Genomic DNA, 22083 nt, shown 5'->3' on the forward strand with positions numbered 1-22083 from the left:
CAATTTTGGGAGTATGGCCATTTTCACAATGTTGATTCTTCCTATCCCTGAGCAAGGAATATCTTTCCATTTTCTGAAATCCTCTTCAATCTCTTTTTTCAGAGTACTGTAATCTACACTGTATAGATCTTTTACTTCCTTTGTTAGATTGATTCCTAAGTATTTCATTGTTTTAGATACTGTTGTGAAATGTGTGACTTCCCTAATTTTTCTCTCTGTTTCTTGTTTGTGTACAGGAATGCTATTGATTTTTGAGTGCTGACTTTGTATCCAGCTATGCTAATAAATATGGTTATTAAATATATAAGCATTTTGGTGAAGTTTTGGGGGTCTTCTATATAGAGTATCATGTCATGTGTGAATAATGATAATTGCACTTCTTCCTTTCCTATCCTTATTCCTTTTATTTCTCTCTTTTGTCTAATTGCTCTGGCTAATATTCCCAGAAATATACAGAATAGGAGTGGTGACAGTAGTCATCTTTGTCTTGTTCCTGATTTTGAAGTGAAAGCTTTCAGTTTTTGTCCATTTAGTATGATGTTGGCCATTGGTTTGTTATAGATGGCTTTTACAGTGTGAGGTGAAGACCACTTATTCCTATTTTCTGAAGGATTTTTATCATAAATGAGTGTTGGACTTTATCAAAAGCTTTTCTGCATCTATTGAGATGATCATGTGATTTTTTTCTTTGGCTCTATTAAGATGGTGTATTACATTAATTGATTTGCATATATTGAATGATCCCTGCATTCCTGGGATAAATCCCACTTAGTCATCATGTATAGTCTTCTTGATGATTTTCTGCATACTGTTCCCTAGTATTTTATTGTGAACTTTTGCATCTGTATTCATTAGGGAGATTGTCCTATAGTTCTCCTTTTCCGCTGGATTTTTCTCTGGTTTTGGTATCAGGATAATACTTGCCTCCAGGAATGAGTTAGGGAGAATTCCTTCCCTTTCAATTTCATTGAAGAGCTTGAGATGAATTGCTGTTAAATCTTCTCTAAGTTTCTTGTAGAATTCTGCTGTGAATCTATCAGGACCTGGGATTTTCTTCACTGGTAAGTTTTTTACTACATTTTCAATTTTGCTGGCTGATACTGAGTTTTTCAGGATTTTTATATTGATTGTCTTCATTCAGCTTTGGTAATTCCTATGTGTCTAGGAATGTGTCCACTTGCTCTGTATTTTTGATTCTATGAGATTAAAGATTTTCAAAGTAGATATTGATGATCTTCTGAATTTCTACAGGTTCTATAGTGATTTCATCCTTTTCATTCCTTATTGCATGAATTTTAGTTTCTTCTTTTTTTTGATAATTTTGGCTAGCAGTTTATCAATTTTATTTATTCTTTCAAAGAACCAACTCTTTGGTTCATTAATTCTTTGTGTTGTTTTCTTAGTTTCCATTACACTGATTTCTGCTCTGGTCTTTGTAATTTCCTGACTTCTTTGGGCCTTGGGCTTGACTTGTTCTTTTTCTAGAAGCTTGAGGTGCAGCATAAGATTGTTTATTTGTGCTTGTTCTGTTTTCCTGATGTAGGAACTCACTGGTATAAATTTCCTTCTGAGAACTGGTTTCACTGCATTGCACTGGCTCCTGTAAATTGTATTTGCATTTTCCTTTGATTGTACATATAGTTTAATTTCATCTGTGACCCATTGGTTGTTCAGGAGGGTGTTATTTAATTTCCATGTATTTATGGAGTTTTTGCAATTTCTTTTGTCATTAATTTCTAATTTCATTACACTGTGATCCAATAGTATTCATAGGATAATTTTAATTACTTTGCATTTACTTAAGCATGTTCTATGTGCTAGTATATGCTCTATTTTAGAGAACATCCCATGTGCACCTGAGAAGAATGTGTATTCTGATGTTGTTGGATGGAACACTCTGCAAAGGTCTAGTAAGCCCATTATGTTTAGTTCTGTTATTTCTTGCTGATAATTTGTCTAGTTGATCTTTTTGTGACAATGGGGTGTTAAAGCCCTCTGTTATGATTGTGCTACTGCTTATTTGGTTTTTCACATCTGTTAAAATTTGTCTTATATAATTGGGTGCTCCTGTATTTGGTGCATAGATTTTTTATGATTGTCATCTCTTCCTCTTGCAGTTTTCCCCTGCCAAGTATGTAGTGACCTTCTTTATCTCTTCTGATCATTTTTGGTTTGAAATTTACATTGTCTGCAAACAGAATAGCTACCTCCACTTTTTTCTGGGTTTCTGTTGCATGGAGTATTGTTTTCCATCCTTTGACTTTCAGTCTATGAATTTCCTTTTCAGTTAAATGTGTTTCTTATATGTAGCTTATTGCTGGATTTTGTTTCTTGATCCACTCTGCCAGTCTGCTACTTTTGATTGGTGAATTGATACCATTTACATTGATGGTTATAACTGATATGTATTGGCTAATTTTTGTCATGTTACTTTTTTTGCTGTTGGTTCCTCCTTTTTTCTTATTTAGTTGCTTGCTCTGCTTTGTGGTTCTTTTCTGTTTTTTTTTTTTTTTTTTCTTGGAATTGTGTTCATTTTTATCTTTTTCTAGAATTTCTTTTTTTTTTTTTTGTGGTACTAGGAATTGAACTTATGACCTTGTGCTTGCCAGGCAGGCACTGTGCCACTGAGCTAAATCCCCAGCCCCTATAGAATATCTTTTAGTACTCTTTGTAGGGTTGAATTTGTTTAATTGTTCTTTATCATGGAAATATTTTATTTGCCATTAATTTTGAAGGCTAGTTTTGCAGGGTACATCAGTCTGGCTTGGAAGTTATTTTCTTTCATGACCTGAAATACTTCACTCCAAGCTCTTCTTGACTTGATGGTTTTTGTTGAGAAATCTGCTGTGATTCTGATGGGCTTTCCTTTGTAAGTAATCTGTTTATTTTCTCTAACAGCTTTTACTTTTTTTTTTTGTTTTGTTTTTCTCTGGTACCAGGAACCGAACTCACGACCTTGCACTTGCCAGGCAAGCGCTTTTGCCACTGAGCTAAATCCCCAGCCCCCTCTCTAACAGCTTTTAATATTCTATTCTTGTGCTGAATTTCTTGGGTCTTGATTAGTATATGTCTGGGTGTACATTTATTTTGGTTATGGCTAACTGGAGTTCTATACGCCTCACTTAACTGTATGTCCAATTCTTTTTCCATGCTTGGGAAATTTTCTGCTATTACTTCTGCAAATGGCTCTTTTGTGTCATTTTTGTTGACTCCTGCTCTTTCCTTGACATCTATTAATCTTAAATTGTTTTTCTTTGTGTCATCTTCCAGCTGTTGAATTGTTATTTCTTGATTCTTTGTTATTTTTAGGAGTTCCTTCCTTTCACAATTGTTAGCCGCAATGCTGTCTTCAAGGTGTGAAAGTCTATCTTCAGCTTTGTTCAAGCAGTTTTGCCAGCTTTTGACAGCAGTTTTAATTTATGAATATCTCTTTGAATCTGTTTCATGTATTCCAATGCTTTCCTATATTGTTCACTCAAGGTTTCCATCATTTTTCTATGCTGCTTTATTTTCTTATTTATGTGTTCTTTAGATGTGCTGAGCAATTCTTTCATTATTATTGTCATTTCTTTTTTTTTAATCTGAGAGATTGTTTCTGATCTGATGTCCTCTATGGCCTGATGGAGTTGTTTCTTTACTTCAGTTGCTATCATTTCAGAATTTCAGGAGTATGAGTTCTAAGCTTTTCTGTGTTGATTTCTTCTGCACCTGTTCTGGGTGGAGTGGTCTGTGATTGCATTTTGCTCCTTCATTTTGTCATTTTTGAAAATCCAGAGGTTCCCTGGAGTTCAACCTACCACTCACATTGGTGTGGGAATGATAGGGCAAGAACCTGAAGGTCCCCAGTGCTCAGCGTGGCTCCCATGATGGCGTGTAAATGTGGAGTGTGGTTGCCAATGCTCCCAAAGCTTTCCAGGGCTTGGCTGGCTCCCACGCCAATGGGTAAGGGGTTGGTGCATGGTCACCAAGGCTTCTGAAGCTGTCTGGGGCTCAGCTTGGCTTCTGCATGTGGTTTCCAAAGCTGTTCAGGGTTCAGCCTTGCTCTCTCAAAGGTGTGGGTGTGGGTGGGTCATGGTCCCAAAGGCTCCTTAAGCTGTCTAGGACCCAGCCCTATTCCCATACTGGTGAGGGAGGGGTGAGGATGCAGCCACCAAGGCTGCTGAAGTTTCTGGGGATCAGCTCAGCTCCTGCAAGGGTGTAGGGGGGCAGGACATGGTCACTGAGGCTCTCGAATCTGGGAGCTCAGCTTGGCTCCCATGCCAGTGGGGGAGGGGTAAGAGTACAGTCACTGAGGCTGAGGCTGCTGAAGCTGTCCAGAGCTCAGCTCGGTTCCCTCAGTGGTGTGCGGATGGGCATGGTTACCCTGGTCCCTGAAGCTGTCCAGGCTCAGCCTGGCTCCTACACTGGGGAAGGAAGGGTGGAGGAGGCTCACCTAGGTTACTGAAGCTGTCCAGGTTTCCACATGGCTGAACCTGGCTTCCACAAAGATGTGTGTGGGGGATGGGTCATGGTCTCCTAGGCTCCAGAAGCTGCCCAGGACCCAGCCTGCTTCCCATGCCAATGGGGAGGGGTGAGGGTGCAGTCACTGAGGCTGCTGAAACTGTCCAGGGCTCAGATCCTAAACTCCCACTCTTGGAGAAAATATTTGCAAACCATCTGTCTGAAGAAAAGTTAGTATCCAATCTACATGAAGAACTCTCAAAACTCAATAGTCAAAATATAATCCCATAAAAAACTGGGTATAAGACACAAGGACATATTACACCTAGGAGAATCTATGATTGGAAAGTAAGCCCATGAAAATGCTCAGCATTACCAGTCACTGCTGCTATGTGTTGTTTTGTTTTTGTCTTTGTTGTTGTCTTTTTCTTTAAAATAAAGAAAAAGAGGGGCTGGGGATTTAGCTCAGGAGCTGGGGATTTAGCTCACTGGCAAAGCGCCTGCCTGGCAAGCGCAAGGTCGTGAGTTCGGTTCCTGGTAGAGGAGAAAAACAAAACAAAAAAAACCAAAAAAAAAAAAAAACAAAAAAAAAAAAAAAAAAAAAAAAAAAAAAAAAACCAAAAAAAAAAAAAGAAAAAGAAAAAGATAAAATGCTACACAAATGCATGTAGCACTTTGTTTAATAGTGAAATCTCAAATTGACCCACAAGTTCTTCAACAGGGAAATGGTTCACTACACAGAGATGCACAAAAATTGTGGGTTAGTACTCAGCTACCCAAAGAAGTGTACTAGTGACACAACCAGGGCCTCTAGTAACTCTCCAGAGAAATATGCCAAGTTAAAAACGCTATACCTGACATCATTCTATGTGTAGAATTTTTTAAAGTACAAAATTTTGGAAAGTGGAGAAGCGAATAGGGTTTACCAGGGGCTTGACTGGCAGGGATGCGGATGAAGGTGGGTGTGCTTACAAAAAAGCATGAGAGAGATCCCTGGGGTGTGTGAAATGTTCAGCACCTTGACTGAGGTGATGGGTGCATGAATTTAAATGGGTAAAATTGCACAGAACTACACACACACACATACACACACACACACACACACACAGAGGAACACAGGTGAGACTGAAAAACTCTACATAGGATGAATGATTGTACATTGGTTATGATATGCTATAGTTTTGAAAACTGCTGCATAGGGGAAACTAGGTAAAGTATACCTGGAATCTCTGGGTAATGGATTAATAGTCAATAAAGACATTATTTATTAGGAATGTAATCTCTACCGATCATTGCTTATAATTGCATGGGAAGCTGTGATGATTTCAATAAAAAATTTAAGTCTAGAAAGAGCACCCAGCCCTCCGTTTGGGTAGCTCTATCATGACACCTGCTACTTCAAGGGCAGAGCGCCCTGCACCTAGCGTTGATGAGACTCGAAGGCCGCCATGTGGAGGTTTGCCAGTGAGCGCTTTGTAGTTGCTTGGTCCTAGGCCTTTGGGATATTGCTGGTTTATGTTAAATTTCTTTCCTTTCCCAAAGAAAATGGAAGAGCAAGTTTCTCCTTACTTGGTGTCTCCTATATTATCTTTGTTTTCTGGATATTTGTAGGAGAACATACCAAGTTTGATAAGTTGTGTGGAACAGACCAGAGGACTCCCTGGACTGAGCCCTCTGATTCCAACAGCTGTTAGTGGAGAGCCCCCTAGTGGCCATCTATCTGGTTTGCAGCTTCTCACAAGGCTCCTGGAATATAAGCAACCTGTTGGGAGACTAGGGTCAGGAGTTATTTAGAAATCTTTCCAGTGCAGGTCCAGCATGAGCCCACGTTTTGGTGTAGTAGGGTGGACCAGTTGGGTCCATAAAGGGAAAGATCTCACTGACTGAGTTTGTTCACAGCACCTGGGTTTTGAGTGAGCTGATGCAAAAGTTGTCTGGTTGGGCACACTCAGGGCTATTGAAATAATTTCCTCTAGTTGGGCAATAGAATGGAAATTCAAGTCCATGAACTGTGCAGCTGCGTAGATAGGAGGTATTTTACTCACCAAGTTGAGCTATGATGTGCTGTCTCATCTTGGAGAGCAACATCTGATGGGATGAATGGAAGTTCTTGAATACTGCTTTGGTTGGACTAGAGTAGAGTTTTCCATCACTGGAAATACACCCTGCAAAAGACCTGGGAAGGGGCAGGTGGGCTGGTGCTTAGCCAAAAGGGCAAGGAAAAGATTCTGGTCCAGAAAAGAACCGCTCTTCCAGAAAATCGTCTAAGTACTGTTGAGGTGACTTCAACAACCTCAATCTATTTTGGTGCATTTGGGGACTGTCATCCCAAGATGCTATTTTGGCATAGGAAGCCAGATGGACCTGGTGAAGGACACAGAGACGGTGGTGTTAGAAGGGAGCCTGTGAGTCACTTGAAGTCTCCTTAGGAAGAGTTAGGAGTGCACCAATAAAGGAAGCCCTCGGAGGTGGTATTTTCCAACAACTTGGGTAGTAGCTGGCTGCATCGGGTGCCATGTGTGTGGGCTAGAGTTTGATGTTACTATGCTGGATGAATCATAATTAGTATACTCTGTGTTGGAAGCTGCGATCCAATAGTTCACACACTTTAGTGCCCAAGTGTTCTGGGATGACATTTTTAAAGGGACACACTCAGTGGGTACCACACCCTACCAAGTGCAAGGATTCTGTAGACATCTGAAATAGAAAGGTCAGCCATGGTTTCTGCCACCAGACTCTCACAAGGTTGTTGAGGATATACATCATATACAAAAGCAAAGCTGACTAGAGGTACAGGCAGGTGGAAATGTGGCAGAGCTGAGTGAGGGATCACTCACACAGAATGGCCAGGCAGGGAGGAATTATCAGCAGTAGGACAGAAAGGAATTATTAACATGAGGAAGAATAGAGCTGCCAAGATGGGAAGTTGCTTCAGTAAAGATGCAAAGGCAGTAGTCCAGTGGGAAACTGCATTGGCTGACAGGGACAGAAGCCCAGCATGGCTGATTAACCTGCTATTTTTCTCTCAAAACCTGGCATCTTGAAGCAGGTGACTTCATGATGCCTGGGTAACTTCATGATGCCATAATGCCACTATTCTACTACTGTCTTTCTGCTCATTCTTCTTGGATACATGGCTTTGGTCCTAAAGGATTTTAGCCTTGTGTTCTATTCATGAGATGGCCAGTCACTCCATCTTGGCACAGGGATTGGAGGACAAAGGACAAACGCATGCACCTCTGGAGTCTGCTCCTTGCAGAAAGCCTCCTTTGAAGCATTGCCCAGAGATTTCTGCACTCTCCTAGAATCTGTTATGTGGCTGCCCCTCCCACTAGTTAGAAGAACTAGCTGTGCGCATTACCGCCCAGAACAAAATAGAGGCTCTACTGGCAAAGACATGGCACAGTCTGGATGGTGTGTAGGATAGGTTAGAACATGCGAGGGAGATTGGGAGTCTAAAATTTGAGTGGGGAGTCGTCTGTGCAATAGTTTTCATGTTGGATTGTGAAAATGGCCATACTCCCAAAACTGCTGTACAGATTCAATGCAATTCCCATTAAACTACTGTTAGCATACCTCACAGATTTAGAGAAAACATGCCTTAAATTCATCTGGAACCAGGAGAGACCCAGAATAGCAAAAGCAATCCTGGGCAACAAGGACAAATCAGGTGGAATCACAATCCCTGACCTGAAATTATACTACAAAGCTACAGTAATAAAATCAACCTGGGACTGGCTAAAAACAGACCTGAGGATCAATGGAGCAGAATGGAAGAAACAGACACAGCCACAAACACACTCAGCCATCCAATCTTTGAAAAAGGTGCCAAACAAATTCACTGGAAGAACAATACCCTCTTTAACAAATGGTACTGGAAAAATTGGCTTGCTACCTGCCAAAGACTGAAAATAGACCCAAGTCTATCAACGTGCACCAAACTCAAGTCAAAATGGATCACAGATCTCAATATTAAAACAGAAACACTAAATCTATTGGAAGAGAAAGTAGATAAAAACCTTGAAGACATAGGGGTAGGCGGAGAGTTCATGAACAAAAACCAAACTGCACGTGAAACACTTGAAAGAATCAACACCTGGGATCTCATCCTACTGAAAAGTTTCTACACATCTAAAGAAATCACCAGCAGAGTAAAAAGAAAACCCACAAACCTGGAAAAAATTTTAGCTGATTGTCCCTCAGACAAAGGGCTTCTATCTAGAACATATAAAGAATTAAAAAATATCAGCCCTCCCAAATTCAAAGACTCAATCCAAAAATGGGCAGCTGAGATGAATACACACTTCTCAGATAAGGAGATACAAATGGCAAATAAATACATGAGAAAATGTTCAACATCATTAGTTATTTGAGAAATGAAAATTAAAATAACATTGAGATTCCATTAAGTAAGTGACTAGCATTAAGAAATCAACCAATAACAAATGCTGGCAAGGCTGTGGAGAAATAGAAACTCTTCTCCACTGCTGGTGGGAATGCACACTTGTGAAACCACTGTGGAAATCAGTTTGGAGATTCCTTAGCAAACTAGGAACAAAGGTCCCATTCAACCCAGCTATTCCCCTTCTGGATATTTTCTCAGAAGATCTGAAAACATCATAGCACAGCAATATATGTGCACCTATGTTCATAGCAGCACAATTTGTAATTGCTAAATTGTGGAAGCAACCCAAATGTCCATCCACTGAGGATTGGATAAGAAAATTGTGGTACTTTTATAGAATGGAATATTATGCAGCTATAAAGAAAGATAAACTTGAGGCTTTTATAGGCAAATGGTCACAACTAGATACCATACTCATAAGTGAATAAGTCAGACCTGCATGTGCAAGCACCACATTTTTCACTAGTGTAAAACCTGAAAGAGTTAATATAAACTTGGAGGTATAATAGATATTGTGAAATGATAGGAAGACACTCCAGGGTAAAGGGCAACTGGGATGTGGGAAAGGAGAAGGGAAAGAAGGAGGAATTTTGTATGTATGTATATACAGGATAGTTAACATAGTTGATCTACTGTCTTCTATTTCTTTGCTGAAAGAAACTGAGTCATCGATTGATCAATATTGCATGTCTCTATCTTTTCATGAGAAACCACTTTGAAGATATCAATATGTAATACAACAAGCATTGTTAATCTCCTACCACTTTGTTTGTCTGTACTGTATTGTCTGTACTGTTCTTTTGCTATTTTGTAAAAGGTTGTCCGTCTGTTTATGTTTCCCTCCTTTTATTTTTAAAATAAAAATAATAGTTTCTATGTTGGGCTGTAAATCACTTATTGATTCTTTGTAAATGTCTTTTTATGCCCCCAAAGTGGTACAGAATGTATGAGGTACATTTAGTTGAAAGAAACTTTGGATGGTTTCTGCTGTATCCTTTTCCCTTCAGCTGGGATGTGTCTTCAAGTGTCTGCAGGGTGCACCAGGCACTGCACAGTCTCTTGGGGTTTGCGCAAAGGCTCTGACTGTATCCTCAATCTCACATGGTCTAGGTTTACTGATGCTCAGACTTCAGCTCCCTGCAGTATTTCTCATCTTTTTCTGGTGGTGGCTGGTAAGAGACTTCAGATGCACTGGTTAATAAATGTATTTCCATGGTCTGTGTGCTACCATGACCCATAAAGTTTACAGTCTGATGCTGTGGTTCTAAGTGCCTGGCTGTTGTCACCCACCTTACTTCTTCTGCTCCCATTTTTTATTCAAGATATAATTTTAGTCTGTATATTTATGTAAATTATATTACCAACCTAACATCATAAAGACATAATCAGAAGTATTTAAGCCTTGATCTGGAGAAGAGCAATGGTTTATACTGAGTTGCCTACTCTGTTGCACTAGGTTGCTGAGCTGACTTGCTTTAATGATCGTTACATGGATGTTTTAGTCTGTTTGGGTTGCTATAACAAACTACCACAGACCAGGAGCTTTGAATAACAGAAATTTCTTTCTCACAGTTCTGGAGACCAGAAGACTGCTGCATGCCTGACTTCCAGTGAGGGCTCTCTTCTCATTTGCTGACTTCTTGGCAGTAGATGACAGGAGCTCTATGAGGTCTCTTTTGTGAGGATTCTACTGCCATTGATGAAGGCTCCTCTGCAGTGTTGCCAAAAGTGTCTATTCTGATGACAGCAGGTATAGCTTCCTGCCTGGTGTGGCCAGCACATGAGCACAAACTCTTGGAGCTGTGGGATAAACCTGAGTTGGGGTGGGAGGGTTCCCATGCTCCCTGGCTCCTACAGGGGTGGTGACAACTTCCTGCAGATTGGGACTCCTGGAAGTACCATCTTCTCCTTTTCACATTTCCAGTCTGTATAACAGCTTGGTAATATCATACTAAATCATACCAATACCTTGAATGATTTCTGTTTTCATCTGCGGAAACCGAGGGACACAAACACAGTCAGGCCTGCTTCTCTGAAACCTGATAATCAGAAAACAAGAAATCAGACACAGAAGAGACTAAGTTGGTGTCTGGATCAGTAGAAAACAAGATAACCTTAAAATAGTACATAAGGTGGTGACCTGGTGGTTTTAAACTCTGATAAGGAGTATTCTCCTTGGCATGGTGTTGTAGTCAGGGTTTGAAAGGGAAACCATTTAATACAGGACACATAATTTATAAGATTATTTTATAGTAGTCACCCAAAGAGTCAAATACAAAATTGTGAGGGAGATCTGTCCATACACTAGAGACCCAAAGAATCCAGCTGAGGGCCTGGATCCCATGGCAATGTCCTGCATAAGTCCAGCTGAAGACCTAGAGCCCACAGCAATGCCCCCATGAGTCCAGCTGGAGGCCAAGAGCCCACAACAATGTCTCATGCAAATCTGTGTCAAGGATCTGCACTGGGAAGGCCCAGAGGTCAGTGGTGGAAGCTAGCAGGTCTGGGGGGGGGGGGCATCTGAACTGGAGCCAGGAAGCAATGCTAAAATGCAGAGCTCCCCCCAAAAGTACCACAGCCATCCTCGGTGACAATGAGGTCCCGAGCTCCTCCAATGGTGAGAACAGCTGAGTCCGTATCAGGACAGTCTGCATGACAAACTTCTCCAGGAGAACCAACAGCCTCCCTTCTTCCTTTCCAGTTCTCCTTTTTATGTTGCTGGCAAAATCCTCAGGTGGGCCCTCCACAGCCAGCATCACGCTGATTCAGTTCAGCTGGGTGTCACAAGTTGACCGCCAGTCATCAATCCGCCACACATGGGTTGCTGAAGTTCCTGAACTTCTCACGAAGGAGAGACTAAGGACGTGGGGCCAATCCACCAGCCCCTCCCTCGGTTTAATGCTTTTCTGTCAACCCACTGGGATGCCTAAACATTAAACAAACAACCCCAGATTATCATTTTGCACTTACCTCCTCAAATTATATTGTTGATTTTAGCCCATACGCTGATCTTGTAGTTTTTCCTTTCTTTAAAATCGTCTTTTTGCCTTTCCAGGCTGTTCTGGGATGTTTCTCTAAACCTTTATTCTAATTATTATCTTTGAGTCTTTTATTGTTTCTATCATGTTTTAAAGCTCCAAGACCTTTCCTATCTCTTGAATATCAATTTTCTTGTGGCATATTTTTCATGTATGAAATATTTACTTTCCATCGATGCTTTTGAGAATGTTAGTGATTGTTGAAGTTTTCTCTTGCTTTTGCATTTTCTCTTTTGAACACCCCCTGTTTTGTGAGGACTTGTATTAGTTATTTCTTTCTTTTTTATTTTAAAGAGAAAAGAACCAATAAAAACATGATATAGAATTTCCAACAAGATAGTAGGGGATTAACAATGATTAATACATTATATACTGTAATCTTCAAAGTAGCTGCTCAGATTACAAGATACAGGCATGAAAAACTGATCAAACAGCATAATCACAAACCTTTCTTTTCTTTTCTTTCTTTCTTTTTTTTTTTTTCCAGTACTGGGAATCGAACTCACGACATTGCACTTGCCACGCAGGCGCTGTGCTGCTGAGCTAAATCCCTAGCCCCCAAACCTTGCTTTTCAATGAATAAAAATTAGTAGTATAATTATCTTAGCTATCTTGTGTGTATATATATATATTTTTTTTTCTTTTCCCTTCCTTCTTTTCTCCCTTCCCGAATTCCAGTTGTTCTTTTGAGCAGTTTCTTTCCATTTCACAATATCTATTGCCCATTTTGGATCTTATTTACTCCTTCAGTTTCCTATACTAGGGACACAATACAATGTTTACACATGTGAGTCTGATTTATTTCACTTATGAGTATGGTCTCAAGTTGCATCCTTTTACCTATAAAAGCCTCTAGTTTATCTTTCTTTATAGTTGAGTAGTACTCCATTGTATAAAAATACCACATCTTTTTTATCCTGCTGAGATAATACCTGACACTGATAACTGAAAGAACGTTCTGTCTTGGCTCACAGATTCCATGGGTTCGGTTCATTGTTGACTGGATCTAAAGCAGAAACTGCACAGTGAATGTACATGGCAAAGAAAGCTGCTCACCCCACAGTGGCTAGCAAGCGGAGAGCCAGCGAGAAAGCAGCTGGAAGAACACATCCTTCAAAGTTATCCTCTCAGTCACCCAACTCGTTCAACCAGGCCCCACTTCTAAATGTGAAAGTTTTAAGGGACTTTTTAGGTATAAACCCAAACATTCTCCACTAGCCACCAAAAGGCTCATTTACATATCTTTATTGAAATCGCATGTAGTCCATCTCTAAGAGTTGCCAAAGTCTTAACATTCCCAGCACTGCTGAAAAGTTCAAGTTTAACGTCTCCTCTGACACTTAAGGCAAAATCTTAGCTGTGAGCCCCTGTAAAAATAAAAAATGAAGTTAAACACTGTTGGTGGCACAGGGCAAACACCCCCAATCCAAAAGGGAAGAGTAATGGAATAGACAGAAATTAGACCAAAGTAAGACCGAACCACAGCAGGGCAATCGCAGGATCCTGTACGAGGCAAGTTGCGGTGAAATGTGAGTTGCAAAAGGCTTGGGCACTCCTCTCTTGGAGAGGCTCCACTCATAACCTGTGGGTTTTGTTAGCAGATGTCCCACATTCTTGGCTTCTCTCGCTTCCTGGGGTCTCCAACTGTACTTTTGGCTTCATTCTCAAAGCTTCATGCACTCCCTTCTCCTGGGCTCCTGGCAGGGACTGTGACTTGTTACACAGTTTTGCTTCATCTCCAGGCCTTGTTCTGAAATCTGGGCAGAAACTCCTGTGACCTTGTCTTAGTTACTTTTCTCTCATTGCTGAGACAAAATACCTGACATCCAAGGTTAAGTCAGGAAAGTTTTATTAAGCTCACAGTTCGTAGAGCTTCAGTCCATAATCAGCTGGCTCCAAGGCAGGGTGGTATGCGGCAGGGGCAACAGTTCAAGGCATCAAAAGACAACAAAAGCAACAAGAGCAACAGGGGAGGGAGAGCAAGCCTGTTTCCCTCCCTTATACTGTAAGCAGGCTACCTGCCTATCTCCCTGCCCTCCTTTTGCACAGAATGAGGATGTTTACAAAGTGAGGACCCCGACCCCCGCTGAGTGGCTTACTTAAACTTCTAAACTTCTCAAGTTGACACAAAATATCAACCATTACAATCCACCTCTTGTGGACCAGACCCATTTCTTTAAACTGACTTTCAGATAGAAAGACATGCTATTCCTACCGTTTCACAACTTGAACATTATAACATAGGTTTAACAATCCTTAAGAACCAGTATCAAGTCTATCAATATTATATTACATTAGAACCATAATGTTCTACCTCTGGCCCCTGAAAGGCTCATGTGCATCCCTTTATGCGAAAGGAATTTAGTACATCTTTAAGAGTTGCCAAAGTCCTAATAGTTTTCTGCACTGCTGAAAAGTACAAGTGCCAAGTTTCCTTCAAGATGCAAGGCAAAGTCTTAGCTGCAAGCCTCTTTACAAGTGAAAAGTTAAACACTTCCAACATTCAATGGCACAAGATAAATATTTTCATTCCAAAAATTACAAACAGGGTAATACAAAGGATTGGGACTAAAGCAAGTCCAAAATCCAGCGGGCTAACATTAAGTCCTGTAGTTCACCGTGCAGCATCTGAGGCAATCTGTGGCCAATTGTGAGTTTCAAAGGGTTTTGGTGGCTCTGCCCTTATGGCACTGTGGGTGGATGATGCAAAATGGATGATGTCAAGGTTTGCCACCAGTTTGAGCAGTAGGTGGATCCTTTTGGACATCGCTGGAGTGACCTCTGAATACATGGACGGCTAAATTCAGGAATACACTTCCCTTGTAGCCCTGAATAAGCTGGCATCTCTGGGATTCTCTTCTCAAATGAAAGATTTACTGTTTTGTACCCTTGCTACAGCAATGGATGGAGTCTTAGTGATTTCTGAAATGCTGTCAAGCCATGTTTATTCATGTCCCAGTACAAAGCACTTGACTTCTTTTTAATGCTAATCTTTTGAGCAACCATGCTGTCCTTTGCCACAACTGTTCAGATGCTTCCTTTCTGGAGAAACTGCAAACTTTTCGAATCATTCAGCTGCAATTTGCTCCTCATTTTCACTGCTGATCTTGCTAAGAGTAGTCAGCAGTACCCACGCCACAGCCCAAATAGTGGGCTGGCTTGAAATTTCCTCTGTCAGGTTCCTTAGTCTACTGCTCGTAACCTCAGACTCTCACCGTGGGTCAGGGCATGTGCAAAATGTAGAGAAGTTTCTATCAGATCATAACACAGATGGTCTCTAGTCCAACTGTCAGTAGAGTTCTTATAACTGAAACCTCTTGAATATTCATGTCAGCATTCTGTTCTTCTGAGCTCTGACTAGTGTCACACAGCAAGCACTGCCTACAACATTTTAGTACTTCTCTAGCCCACATTGCCAGACCTTTTTATCTTCTGCAAACCATCTCCAAAGGTTCCTGAACCATATGGAAAGATAGAATCACGGCAATGACCCCACTCCCTACACCGATTTTCTGTCTCAGGTACTCTCCTGCTGCTGAGATATCTGACACCTGCAATTTAAAGAAGGAGAGGTTTATATTGGCCCACAATTTCAGTGAGTTTAGTCCATGGTAAGCTGGCTCCAAGGCAGAAACAGCACAGTAAAAGTGCATGATGGTAGACAGCTGCTCTCCCCTTGGTGGACAGGAAGCCAAGCCAGCACGAGGAGCCAAGGATGAGGATACGCCCTTCCAAGTAATGTTCCCAGTGATCTTCTGCCTAGGCCCCACCTCCACAGGTGAGAATTTTGGGGGACATTTTAGTTCTAAACTATGAGGGCTCAATATGTGAGTGGTTAAAACAGATGCATTTGGTTTGGAAAAGACAAAGGACCCCCACAAGTAAGAGAGAGTGAAGAGATAAGAAATGACACAAACACTGTAGGAGAAAAACAGGCAACACTGAAGAAGTTCAAGTGAGAAAAATCTCAGCTCGGAAAAGTAGGAGAATTTGTTCCTCAAATTGCAAGGTATTGTAAGGACAAGAGCTAAAGATGAGAAGGAAGCATTTGGAATATCTGCAATGCAGGAATCAACAAATGCTCAAAGCACTGCTCACCTGAAGTCCAAGAGCTGAAACAAGCCGCTGGCCCCATCAGCATAGTCTGATGACCTTGTGGAGCTAGTCGTGGCCAGGTGGGTGCAAGCAAAGAGAGACCTGCTGCAGGGTCACGGTCAGGGGTCAGGAAAGGGGCAAAGGAAAGAGACAGCTACGGGGTCAGAAGGTGCACAGGGCCGGGCCAGGAGACTGGCTGCAGGTCTGCACAGGAAGGGACAGAAAGGCGTCTGGGGAAAGGAGGCAGCCCCTGTTGAGAATCAGTGTCCTTAAAGTTTATCAGGTGATGCATTCAGTCCCACGGGCACAAAACAGCTCACAGGGATGCAGGAGAGCAAAGGAATGCAAATCTGGCAGTTAGTCTGGCAGTCTGGATTCAAGTCTTAGGTTGGCGGGTCTCGCGGGAGTCAGCTAAGCAGCCCTCTTCGTGGTTGGGAAACAAAGATGTTGGATTTTGATTTGCAACACCCCCTTTGGCTTCGCAAACATGAATTCTAGAATAGATTGCAAAGACGGAAATTTCTTTTACAACGTATAGCATCGGTCCCACGAAGAAACCCCTTGCCTGGCAACTCACCTACAAAAACCCCTGAGGTGTAACACACCTGGCGACGCCCAGCCTGCTGCAGAACCCTCTCTCCGAGGAAAAAAATGTAGACCATTACATCATTCCGCTTGGTCTCCCCGCACCAGCGCGCTCTTGCTGTCGACTACCACCAGATGGCACTGTTGGGCCAGGATCGAGCACAATCCCCAGTCTGGAGGTCCTGGGAAAGCCTGACCTGAATCTCAAAACTTCCCCAATCACCACTTTTGATTCAAAAGCAAAACAGCAGAAAAATGCTGCACCTCCCAGGGAGGCCAGAGAATAGCATCTCACCGTACTGCGTGGCCCGTGGGCAAGTCACGGTGGTTATTTAAAGTTTGATTTCAAGAAAACGACTTCAAAACGCAGAGAATTGGGTGCGCGCGCGCCGGGCCAGGCGTCCCTCCCGCAGCCCCGACGCGGAGCTCCCGCGGCCGCAGCGAGCGGCTGGATGCGGCGCGCGGAGGTGGCCGCTCCGGGGCCCACGCAGCGTCTGTCTGCGCAGCGCCCAGATGGCTGGGGCTGGAGAGGCCTCCAGAAAGCTGCGACGCGCTTGCGTTTCCCCAACCCTGGCCCTGCCACCCTCCCTCGCCACCCCAGCCCTGGGCTGCGGCACCGGCTGGCTGCGGCCACCCCCGCAGCTCCAGGGGCGGTGCGCTTGGTTTGCAAGGTGGCCAGCAGGTGGCGGCACGGAGACCGGTCCTAGGCGGGAGGCCCGGCCCGCTGGCGCCGGCCTGTTAGACTCGAGGGGGCCCTGAGAACCCAGGCTGTGCCCGCCACTGTTATGCTGGGGGCAACGGGGATAACAGCCTGGCCGAACCCCGCGTCTGCGGCGGTGCTTGCGCCCCGGGCGCGGTGAGGGGCGGGGAGGGCGATGCCTCGGAGGCGCTGCAGGTGAGCACTGAAGACCTGCGCCCTGGGCCTTCGCACCCCGGGCCTTCCGAGGTCTCTTTCTGGGCCCAGCAGCCCTGTCGCCCACGCGCCCAGCCCCGGGGCGCGGCTCTGCACCCACCCCGCCGCGCGTGCTCCCTGTGCCGGCCGAGGTCGCCTCTCCGCCGCAGCTGGGCCGCGCACAAGAAGAGGCTGATGAATTTTTCATCGCTTTCCCCTGGGCTATGGATCTTAAAGCAGTTTCCCAGGCCAGAGCCATTAAGGACCAGACCGTGCCGGGGAGGCCCCTCCCCCGACCGACCACGCTAATTACCCACCCCGGAGGGGACTTGGGTTTCTCTCCCCAGGGCTCTGTTTGCGTGTCTTTGGGCCTCGTTTTGATCGCCAGGCGTGGGGTGAGGGGCGAGGAAAAGCGCCTGTCCAGTGTAAACACGTTTGCAGAGAGCATGCCTGGGCTTGGCCAGAAGAAATAGCCGGGGGTGTCATATCCCTGCCTCACAAAGGGGTCCAGGGGCTCCGGGCCTGGGACTTGAAAACGGGGGTGGGGGAGTTGAATCCAAGCAAGAAGCCGGCTGGTTGGTGGAACCAGTGGCGGGCTGTGTAGGGGCGGGGTGGGGCAGAAGGTCCTGACAAGGCCCAGGAGACAACCACCTGGCCAGAGCAGAGGCTCGAAGAGAGCTGGGAACCTTGAACTTGGGGAGGGGCGAACCCTGGGCGCCAAGGGTGCGGACATTCAAGGGGTACCCGTCAGACCACCCATCGCATAGGTAGGTCTACTAGGTGTCAGGGACTGGCATTTTCTTAAATCTGCCCTGTTATATAAATGCGAAAGTAAGGATCTACAAGGGAAGGATCTACCTTAGAGCGGTAGAGAAAGATATTTCTCTTGCTTTTTGGGGGATGGGGTGGGGTATTTTCTACCTAGGTCTTTTGCCATGTAGAATTTTTTGCACATAGTTGTATGATCACAAGCTATACAGGCATCTCTAGTGTTATGTTAAATATTGTACATTGAGATATCTTAAAGATATGATTTTTTTGTTATCAAATTTAATATGCACCTTTGTAAAACTTTGGAAAATAAAGAAATATTCTGAATACCTTGCCGTACTTCCGGTGGGTTTCCTTAAAGTATCTTTTCTCGCTGTGGATGTTTCTTTCATTTCCTCGAGACCAGACCCAGTGTATTAACGTTTAAATGTGGCTGTTAAACTGACAGGAGACTGCGGGAACGCTTTCTTTGTCTCGAGCTGGGAGGCATCTCAAGGTTTCTTCACCTCAGTCTTCACCTGCCATGCCAACACTTGATAGGAAGGAAGCCAGTGAAGTGTAAGGACCAGCATTCCAAAGCTGCGCCCCCAAAGTCCTCCTGCTCTGCCTCAGCTTCCCACATCCTCCATTCTGCTATGACCAGGGCTCGGGGCCAGGAAGCCCCTGTGTGTCACCCATTCAGAACTTCTATGCGAGCCTTGCTAGGCCGCTGTTCTCATTAGGATCTCGCTCAGAGCATTCATTACGTTAATTTTACACCTGTGACAAAGGGCAGGCATCAGCCCCCTGTTAGAGTTTTCCTCTGAAATACTGAGTGCAAATACAGGGCCACATCGCCAGAATTTTTAAGAAAAGGTGTTTGTGAACCAAGAATTTTTGTCCTATGTCAATTTTGCTTCCACATGTAAAGGCAACAGAAAGATATTTTCACTAAATAAGAAAATGTGCCACCTGGTATATTTCTTGGGGGGAAAGAAGGGGGAGGATTTCCATTTCTGGCTGTGAAGGAGTAGTTTGCATCAGAATAACCCTTGTGCTAGAGAACTGTGAAAGCCGAATCAAGTGAAATATGAAACAGTAGCCTGCGAGCATCAGAGAGAAATCGAGGTGGCTGGATTGGAAGGACCGAGAAGTTGGGAAGGAGAGAAATGCTTTGAAGTGAGTCCTTTACAGCTCTCCTGTCCCCTGGGATCATTTGCTGACTCATGCACTGTCATGGGGTGTGGAATCTAAACAGAAAGTGACAGCTCATTGCTTGCACAGTCAAAGAGATTGGAGTGCAGGATGCAAGGGTGCCAGGACTTGATGGGCCATGAACACAGAGAAAAGGGAACCCAAGGAGATTGAGTCTGCGTGCAGTTTCTCTGCAAACCACTTCCTGATCGCTAAGCTGTGCATGTAGAGAGCAAGATGCCAAGAAACCAAACAAAAGCAGCTGCTAAGAGGCTTAAAAGCTAAGCCAAGAGGCTGGCACGCTCATCATTCTGGGTGGATGTAACTTGCAGTCCATGCTGCCAAGGACGAGCAGTAAACATCTCACTGTCAACTGATGCCCCAAGACCAAACCACAGGAATAAGGAGAAATACAGGAGAGCCAGCCTCACACCACAGGCGACATAAGCTCTAGGACCGTGGATACATGTTGGTATATATCTGCCTTGATTCTTGCCAGGGTGCACTCAGGCTGTCTTCTGCTACAAGTGCATACAGTTGCTCTGGAGGGAGCCAATATGTTGCAGTGCTGGACAAAGTTTTGTACGCAAACCACAGGTACCAAGCAAGAAATCAGGAGGGTAGGAGGTGCTGGGCAGCAAGATGGAGCAAAGGGGAGTTGATGCTCTGTCAAGGAAGGAGCTGTCCCAGGAGAGCAGTAGATGCTTGTTTAGGGCCAGATGTGGTCCATTTGGGAAGCAGAGATGGCCGGAGCCATTAACTTTGCCCAGAGTCCTGAGTGTCTGCAAGGCGACCCGCTTGAGGGTCAGAGCTAGCTCAGTTGCAAAAGCTCAGTTGGGAAGAATGCTTTGTAAGACAATTTCTCACAGAACTAAACATACTCTTACCACATGAACCAGCAATCAAACTCTTTGGTAGGTACCAGAAGGTAAAATCTTGCACATATGCGTATGCGCGCGTGAACGCGCCCGCACACACACACACACACACACACACACACACTGGTATGCAGATGTTAATGACACTTTTATTCATAATTGCCAAAACTGGGAAGCAATGAAGATGTCCTTCAGGAAGTGAATGTATAAGTAAACTACGAAGCATCCAGAAAACAGAATAATATCCATAGCTAAGAAATCAACTCTCAAGCCACAAAAAGGCATGGAGGAAACTTAAATGCACACTACTGAATGAAAGGAGCCTACCTGAAAGGTGTTCTTCACACCCACTGCCTGATTCCAACTAGATGCCTGTCTGGAAAAGACAAAATTGTGGTGACCATAAAGAGGTCAGAGGTTGCCAGGGGTCAGAGGAGAAAGAAACATAAACTGACAAAACACAGAGCATTTTTAGGGCAGTTAAAACTAACCCTCAAGCAGATCCCCTTGCAAGCACTCAGGACTCTGGGCAAAGTTAATGGCTTCGGCCATCTCCGCTTCCCATATGGACCATATCTGGCCCTAAACAAGCATCTACTGCTCTCCTGGGACAGCGCCCTCCTTCACAGAACATCAACTTCTCTTTGATGCTACAGTAGTGGCTACATGTCATTATACGTTTGTAACAACCTGCAGAATGTACTATATGAAAAGTAAAGTCAAATGTGAACTATGAACTCTAGATGACAATGCTGTCCCGACTGGGGAGGTTGGTATGGGGGGGTGGGCTGTGTCCATGGATCCCACTTCTTGGTTACCTGAGCTAAAAGTTATGCCTGTACTCTTCTTTCAATGTTGCTGTGAAACTAAAAGTACTCTTTTCAAAAATAAAAGTCATCTTTCTGGTAAAGAAAAAAGGCAGCCCTCATGCCTCATGAGCTGTGGTTTAAACGTCCAACAGAAGGATCTCTGAAGTATCCATAAAAGTGTCCATGCTAGAAAGCAGGGACCAACCGTATGCCTGACAGACTGCCCTGCTGCTGTGTGATTCTCTTCCTCATCCCCTCTCCTGTGGTCCTTATCCTGGAGGGACAAAGACCACAGTTGCCAAGCTGTGATGGGAAGAAAATGCTGTGAGGAAGAAAGAAACAGAGAAGGAAGTAATACCTGGGTTTCCCTTGGCAGGTGGCTAGAGGAGAGATTTGATATTAAATCAGAAAGCTTTGTCTGTTGCCAGGAACTGAGCATTTTAGTTTCTGAATTGTGACTGTGTTTGCAACCTAAAGTGACAGTAGGACCTGGGAATGAGCTGAAATGTCGCTACATGTGTTTGTTGGAGGGCCTCCAGGCACCTTGCAGAAACAAACATACATCACCCTGGAGGGAAGACTGCTCTGTAAGCCCCTCTGACTCTCAAACTTTAAATTGAACTGCATATAAAGTCTAAGTAAAAACTGCAAGCATTCAAAATGGCAAGCCGTAGCTAGTGAGGATCAGCAGAAGTGAATAGATTTAGACCATCAGTGACTTTAGGTATTAGATTTCTTAGACACAGGATACAAAATATAAAATTTTTAAAAGAATGAAATAGGAACCATGAAAATGAATGAGAACCAAGACACTTATTGGCAATGACCAGAGGGGTTTGAAAATAAGCAAATAGAGCTTCTGGAAATAAAATCTATATGTCTATCTGACAGTGAAAATTAAAACTTAATGAACATTTTTAATAGCATGTTATATACAAATTGAAAGAGAATTCACAAAGTAGAGGGAAGTCTCTGGAGATATTACCCACACAGAGCA

The 22083-nt window shown here is 43.6% G+C and overlaps 2 long non-coding RNA genes across 2 annotated transcripts in view; one reads left to right on the forward strand and one right to left on the reverse strand.

Moving 5' to 3' along the window:
- The window catches only part of LOC102006227, a 35786-nt gene extending 23382 nt beyond the window's left edge, over positions 1 to 12404 (forward strand). Inside the window, exons 5-6 of the long non-coding RNA XR_263250.2 lie at positions 10418 to 10595; positions 12371 to 12404. This is a non-coding gene — a long non-coding RNA (uncharacterized LOC102006227). The remainder of the gene's footprint in view (positions 1 to 10417; positions 10596 to 12370) is intronic.
- LOC106150135 lies at positions 10389 to 20040 on the reverse strand. Its single transcript, XR_001236764.1, has 2 exons — positions 18557 to 20040; positions 10389 to 10884 (listed from the first exon to the last, which is right to left on the reverse strand). It is a non-coding gene; the product is annotated as an uncharacterized LOC106150135 (long non-coding RNA).
- Between the last annotated feature and the right edge of the window lie 2043 nt (positions 20041 to 22083).

Source organism: Chinchilla lanigera, unplaced genomic scaffold (genome assembly GCF_000276665.1).
Source record: "Chinchilla lanigera isolate Chin_1 unplaced genomic scaffold, ChiLan1.0 scaffold00064, whole genome shotgun sequence".
Lineage (NCBI taxonomy): Eukaryota > Metazoa > Chordata > Mammalia > Rodentia > Chinchillidae > Chinchilla > Chinchilla lanigera.